The sequence below is a fragment of the Manis javanica genome, chromosome 8 (assembly GCF_040802235.1).
Source record: "Manis javanica isolate MJ-LG chromosome 8, MJ_LKY, whole genome shotgun sequence".
Classification (NCBI taxonomy): Eukaryota; Metazoa; Chordata; class Mammalia; order Pholidota; family Manidae; genus Manis; species Manis javanica.
This window is the reverse complement of record NC_133163.1, coordinates 96,199,525-96,207,497: the sequence shown is the minus strand read 5'-3', so window position 1 is coordinate 96,207,497 and position 7,973 is coordinate 96,199,525.

Sequence of the window (7,973 nt, the reverse complement as noted above, 5' to 3'; positions counted from 1 at the left end):
TTCTGATAAGTGTTTTGTCTTCTAATAGTTTCATTTATTTTTTTAGCCGTTAATCGACACTTACTACTCATTTTTAGCAGTAATAATAGTTTTTAGAGTGGAAGTAAATAAACTACCACCAATGATTTATGATTAAGAAATTTGCATATGCTGCATTGGGAATCTGATTTAATCTTCATGACATTATTCCACTTATGGTTCATATAAAATAAGGCACTAGTTCAATTTCTGTATGTAAACACAATTTGAAATTTAGCAGAAAATTAAAGGATTGGAAATGAGCTTTACTCCTTTTGAAATGGCCATTTAATAAGATCCGTTTGTTGAACTGATATTGTTTCTGGTGATTAAGTAAAGTTTTAGTGTTGCCTGAAGCATTTCTCTGTGGCAAATGATTGAGAAAATAATTATAATGGGCTATGTCTTTGACAGAGTCTATAAACACTGGGATGGCAGCACATGATTAAATTTATGTTTAGATTGTAGAAATCGTTGCTGTTTAAGAAGAGAACAAGTGTATTGATCTTCAAAAGCAAAATAAGGCAAGAAAGGAATAATTAAATCTGATGGTATTGGTGTTCCCATCCATAGCACTACAATTATACAAATTACATTTTTCCTCATCTTGCCCTTCCTTCCTCTCCTCGTTAGGTTTAAAAAATTCAAGATCCCTTGAGCAAATCTGAAAAGAATTTTGTTTTCTTTTGTCTTTTCTAAATCAGCCTGTTTTCAATAGAGAAAGTCTCTGGACTGGTTCCTGAATAAAGTTATCATGTAATTCATGTTTGGGGTGGAAACATGTACAGTGCTTAAACCTATATCAATCTTTGAGGGAGTAGATCCTCTTTGGCCCTAAAACTCTATGAGTAACTAGGCACTTGGGGAGGTAAACAATGAACTCATTTAGGCCAGGAGGATACAATTGAAGGCCAAGGTAGTCATTGAGCTGCCATATATTAGTGAGTGAAGGAAACAACTGGGGCTGTGATCCTTCCAGGAGAAAAAAGAAATCCCTATATGTTTAAGCCAATTCTTGTTTGGGATGAAAAACTCAGCTTACCTTTCCAGCATACAGAGTTTTGAGAGCTGAATACTTTCTTTCCTAAAAGTATTTCCTAAAATGCTTTCTTTTCATAAAAGGATTCCCTTTATGAGTAAATTTAGAGGGGATCGCTCTCCTAGAGCTGATGAGTCCGAGTTCTGTTGAGCACAAGAGTCACCCCTGCAAAGCTGTACTTGGTGTGCTCTCCAGGCACCTGAGCGCCCGTCACTCCCTTATGTTTGCTGATACGTTGCATTGTCATTTTCCTTCTGCCTGCTCATCAGGGTGATCCAGTTGATTGTCAGTCTGCTCCTGTATGTACCTCAGTACAACCAAGGTGTGATACTTCGGCGATGTTAAGTTAATATTCACAACAGCCACTCAGGCTTCATCTTTGCTCGAATCTCATATCTTGATGGCATTCTCTATCTCCTCACTCCACTCTTGCATCTGGTGATATCTCCATTAGTCCCCTCCATATGAGTGTTTCTCAAAATGTATTTCATGGACTAGAATCCTTCAACATGTTCCATCAAAAGTAAGCTATAGAAAAGCAAATTTGAGAAAGACTATAGTCTAGCCCTGCAATGTCTTAAATGGTAGCCCCTCACTACACATTGCAGTTGAGCTCTTGAAATGCAGCTAGTCCAAACTGAGATGTATTGCATGTTGAAAATACACACTGGATTTCGAATACTTATTATGGGTAAAAAAAAGAATGTAAAATATCTCATTTATATTTGTTGTATGTTAAAATGTTATCATATGGGTATACTGGATTAAGAAAATACATGATTAAAATTAATTTTACCTCTCATTTTTAACATCACTCTAGTACATATGTGGCTCACATTATATTTCTATTGTACAGCGCTGCTCTAAACCCTCTAAGATTAATCTACAATTTATAAGTACAGAGGATAATTTCTGAGAGGTCTTACAGTAAGGAATCATTTATAATTTTGTTAAAACCAGCCAACAGGTACATGAAAAGATTCTCAACATTACCAATCATCAGAGAAATTCACCTCAAAACCACAATGAAGTAACATCACACTTGTTAGAATGGCTATTATAAAAAACACAAGAGATAAGAGTTAACGAAGACGTAGAGAAAAGGGAACTCTTTCACTGTTGGTGGGAATGTAAATCAGTACAACATTATGGAAAACAGTATGGAGGTTCCTCAAAAAAAATTAAAAATAAAACTTCTCTTTGATCCAGTATCCAACTCAGAGTATATATCTAAGGAAATTCACTATCTTGAAGAGGTGGTCTGCCCACTCCCTGATGACATGTTCATCGCAGCACTGTTCACAATATCTGAGACATGGAAACAACCTAAGTTTTCACTGAGAGACGAATGGATAAAGGAAATTGTGTGATATTAACAATGGAATATTATTCAGCCATAGAAAAGAAGGAAATCCCTCCATTTTTAACTACATGGATGAGCCATGAGGGCATTATGTTAAGTGAAATAAGTCAGATGGAGAAAGACAAATACTCAATGATCTCACTTATATGTGAAATCTGAAAACAGCAGAGTAAACTGGTGTTTGCCAGGGGGTGGAGGATGGAGTAAGTGGAGAAGTATTGGTCAAAGGGTACACAATTCCAGTGAGAAGCTCAGAGGTTCTGGGTTCTAATTTACAGCATAATAACTAGAGTTAACGATATGATACTATATACCTGAAAGATGCCAACAGTGTAGATCATAAATGTTCTCAACACACATACACACATGTGGAGGTAATTATGTGAGATGCTAGATGTGTTAATTAACTTTATTGTAGTAGTAATTTCACAATATATATATGTATCAAATATTTGCATTGTACACCCTAAATTTATAGAGTATAATTTTCAACTATATATCAGTTATATCTCAACAAAGTTGGGAAAAAGAAACATTGTATTTCCTGAACCTCTTTGACTATGGAATCCATTTTCATGAGAACTATTCACAATTTCTAACAACTACTAGTTTTTCAAAACCCACTTGGGAAAATATGGTATGAGTTGCAATGTATGAGAAATTTTGATCCTTTTTTCCCACATAGCATTCTTTCTGACTCTCAGTAAGAAATATGGGGTATGTATTAGATAAGACAAATATCTGTTTTATCCAGATATTACAAACATACTCGACATCCCTGACATTAATCTAAATTAATTACTTGCATTTTCAGTAATTATTATTATCGGTAAAGCTAAGTGGAATTCAAATTCACACATTTGTGAATTACTGTTCTTCTATGCCACAAACATTAGTCTTCATTCAGGATTTAGTGGTCATAAATACATAAATAAATGTAATGATTCAATGCATTAAAGAATGGATTTTCTATTATCTCTAAAGCTATGAACATAAACTTAAAACTTGGTCTGTAGCCGTCTTGAATCACGGGAAAGAAAGGAGTCAGGTGATGGTAAAGAGGACCAAAGAGAAAACCAAGACGAGCCTACCATCCCATTACGCTCACCTAAACTCTGTGATATTTGGAGGGTATCACACATAGGTTTCAAGTAATGATAAAGAAACAATAGCTAATTTTGGAGCATTTTTCAGACCCTCCTACTTTGCTGAGCAATTTATTAGCCTCATCTCTCACTTAGTCCTCATGATAACTTCATTAGTAGGAGACATATTTTCTCCATTTTACATACAAGGAAACTGAGTTTTAGAAACATTAAATAACATGCTCAGGGTTTCATAGCCAATAACTTCTGTCTCCTGGTCTTTTCTTTGGTCCCTCCAGTGCTTTCCCATCACAGCTCGCTTGTGATCATACACCAGCCATCCAATTAAGTGCAGTTACCCCGGATCTTTACCATTGTGGAAGGGGTGGCGATTGGATATTTTTATCTGCCAATGGTTTTGCTTTCCCTGCTCACAAAGCTCATAGCAGCCTCACCATCTGAGGAATCATGAAATGCCTTATTAAACATTGCAGTACACCACAAACATGCTTCTAACTCGGGAATACTCACTTTATAGGACAAGAGGCAAAGATAATGTGGAATCACATTCTCTAAAAGCAGGTGTGCTGGGTGGTGGTGAATTTTCAGTCTAGGCCATACGTTACATCTGGATTTGTGACAGAACTAAAGGAAAAGGGACATAACCCAGAGATCTTGGCATGTTGTAAGCACCCAAAATTGTGAATTTTACTCCTCTTGGGAAGGGGCTAAGAGTGGTGGTTGAATGAGAGACTTTTTTGTTAATCATGTTAATGAGAGTACTTTTTTTCAGAAGCTCAATTTCTATTATACCAGATCTACCTGTTCCTTGAGACTTCATGTCCTGGAAAGTAATTTACAAATAATTTTATGGGGATTGTCAGAAAAGAAAAAAAAAAGATTGAAGCAAACACTCAAAACCTATGCAATTCTGTAATCAGAGCAATAAGTACCATGACTAGTCTAACCTTAGTTTTTTCCTAAAGATGTTGTAATACCTAATAAATATTGCATAATACCTTGGACTTTAATTTTTAAGTGAGTTGTTTATTTAAAAAATGGTTGAGGATGCTGGTCTATGGAGATAAAGGTAAAATACACAAAGATCAGGCAGAATCACCTGGTGAACGCTTGCTGAGCACATGCCCAAAGTAAAAGAGGGGGAAGAGAGTGCATGGGCCCCGTGTATGGTACAAGTCCTCCACACCTTGCTGTGGGCATCATGCACTAGCTGTTGCACAATGACCCAAAACATTTGTACTCTGAGAAAAATCATAAATGGACAACCAAGGCAACTTCTATGTTATATTGACAGCATTCCCTTATCAATGAATCATGTAAGCTCATTTCTTTATAGATGCATACATTATCAAAGCAGGCTGGGTAAGAAGAAAAAAATAGCACACACTGATTTTGGGTAAAATCAAGGACTGTAGTGGATATTTGTCACTGGTTGTCCTTATGTCAATACCATTCTTAAATTTGGAGAATCCTACTATAGAAGCTGAAAATGTCAGATATTCACTTTCCTAGCTTCCCTTTTACCTAGGCTCAAGCATATAAACTAGGCTTACGAGCTGACAGACCCACAAGAGCTTTTAAACCCAGACTATTAATGTAAAGAAGCAGACACTGGGAGAAACTCTTCCAGGTGATGATGACAGCAATTGAAGTAACTTGGGATCACTTGGGGCAGGCAGCTGGGGCAGTAAATGGCAACCTGCAGTGCCCAGTACCAGATGCAGGTTGTTCCTATAGCACAGATACCCTCTCTGTTTCTTTAAAGGTGTGTGTCATTCTGGACATTGTTTCTAGCTATGTAGACTTGAGTCTGATTCTTTTGCTTTCTGGGTGAGTCTTTGAGCTACTTCATGTCCTCTAATGACTGTCTCAGTCAACTAGATTGTGAATAATGAGAGGAAGGACTGTACCTCTTATTACATCCTTGGGCCTGGAAAGCAGAAAGTGCTCAATAAAAGCTTTTGTGGATAAATGAAAACATGATGTGATTGCAATATGTGTGTCCTAAAAGCAATGGTATACAAGGAATCAAAATGATAACAAGCATATTAAAACTGGAATAACATTAAGATACTAATATGATCCTAATAATAAATTTTATAATAAACACTAACCAATTTCCTAAATATTTCTACATAATAGTAATCCCTTGCACAATGGCAGCTAGTACTGCCATTTTATTTTAGATGCCCATTTCATCTTAGACTTACATTAAGAAAAGAAAACTTGGTATCCATTAGGTTTGTTGTTCTGGGTCTTTATTTTTCTGCTTGTGCTAAGGTGTTTATCATAGTAACCTTCATTATGCTCTCAGCTCCCTGACGTTTCCTGCTGTCAATCTTGGAATTTCTACTTATTATTCAGATTATAACCCCCATCAGCTAAAGAACAGTGACTCACTCTGAACTGCAAAGCATTCTCTGCAAAATTTAGCTGGAATCTAAAACCCTTAGTACCTCAACCTTGGCTTCTGATAGTCTCAGAAAGGTAAAATAACTTATAAAAAGGAATTATATGATAACAGAATGGGAAGAAAGTAATTGCTTACAGGTGATTGAGAATTGATATTTACAGCAGGGTTTCCTTGTCTTTTAAATTTAATGATAAGCAAATGTAATCCCAAATATCTAATGGCTCCAGAAATCTGAGCCCTTCCTCAGTATTCCAACCAAGAGAGTTTAGATAAGCATTAAGAAGCCAGCCTCTCAGATTTCTAGACCAGAAAAGGTCATGGTAAGAAGTCAAGGTTAGAAGGGAATATGAATGGGGTCTGGCTACAGGATATATGCTGACCTGCTCATTTGCCCTAGTGCCAACACAAATGCTTAGATGCCCCTTGATTAGCTCCTTCATGAAAAAGAAGTTGTTATTGTTTTATTCTTGACAACAGACAGAATGGAAGATTATACATTGTAGCAACACCTCTTCCTCCATGCTTCTTTCTTTCCCCTGAAAAAAGTTAAAGTCATACAAAGGGGCGTAAATGCAATTTAGATTCAAAATTTGGGTACCACTTTGTTCCTGCCAGAGTAGGCTGAGAGGTGTTTTAGTTAAGCAGTTTCCCAGGCCTCATTCTACATGTAAATGCCTTAGCTTGCTATCCATCTATGCAAAATAGAAAAATGAAAGAAGGAAAAGGCCTCCTGTCTTCTCACATGGCTGACTGTCAATTTTCTACTATACTTTTCTTTTTATTTTAAAATGTTCTTATTGAACCAGTTTCTAATGCATTAACTTGGGAAAGCTATTACATTTGAACAGGTTCCATGCTGGCAAACTGCATTTTGGAGTTACGAAGGGTCCCTTGATATTTTACCATCAGCTGACTAAATTACTCTCCATTGCCCTGGTTTTACACTTGCATTGATGGATACATTACCTCGTACTCTTGAACTCTAGGAATTATTATAGACTGAGGAATATCGTGGTTCACATTAGGAGTGAAATAGGCCCCAGGACCCACTTAAGCAGATACTCGTAATGTAAGGCTTTTCCCTGGACTTTGGTTGGTTTCCCAGATATGAAGGAATCTAAAGGAAATGAACTGGTCTGAAATTCTCCCTCAGGATCCAAGATGACTTGGGAAGATGTTTTCACTGTGCAAAGTAGGAGGCTAGGCACCAAGGACACCCCACAGTAGCACAGGTTCTCTCTCTGAGTGGCAGACAAAATAACACCCAGAAAATTTTAGAGAACAAACTAGTCTGGCTGGAGCAGGGAAGGAATGCCTTATTCCATGAGAAACTGTTACTGTTCCATCCAGATCCCTTTTACTGGTCCATTCTGTGTGTCCAACCCCCAGTTCCTGTGTGCTTTGCTTCTAATGGTTTCTACCTGCAACTGTCTCTGGAGGACTGGCCTTGGCGTACCGGGGCAGCTTAGCCTGCAGGTGCAGAGAATCAGCAGGGCCTGGTTCACACTGCCAACACCTCATTCCTGGGAGAATCCAGTGGCCAAAGACTGACTGGTGTGTGTGGATGAAAATTCCTGGAGGCAGACAATCTTGAGGTACAATTTGTATTCCAGATATCTTATCCAGATAGAATAGAGGCTTGAACCTTGTCATTTTTTCCCATCTCTGTCCTGCTTTCTCTTCCCTCCTGCCATATTTCCTGAGAATACTTCCTAACAAATCACTTTCTCTGGAATCCTTGTCACAGAATCTGACCTAACACAACTTACTGAGGAGTCAGGACTTGATTCCACCTGAAGGACAGATGGTATTGGATTTGGAAGTGAAGAGGGAGATGCACTCTGTCCCTAAGAAGGCAGCTTAAACAACATAAGAAAAGGACCAGGCTGGGGTCAGGAACTGGCTTGGTGTACTGGAACATAATAAAGGGCATAATGGCTGGATTTAAAAAGAATATAAGGAAAAAGGAGAAATGTCCCTTCTCTTCAATTCATCTATATACTCTCTGTAAGAGTGAACTTTCTAAAAACACAA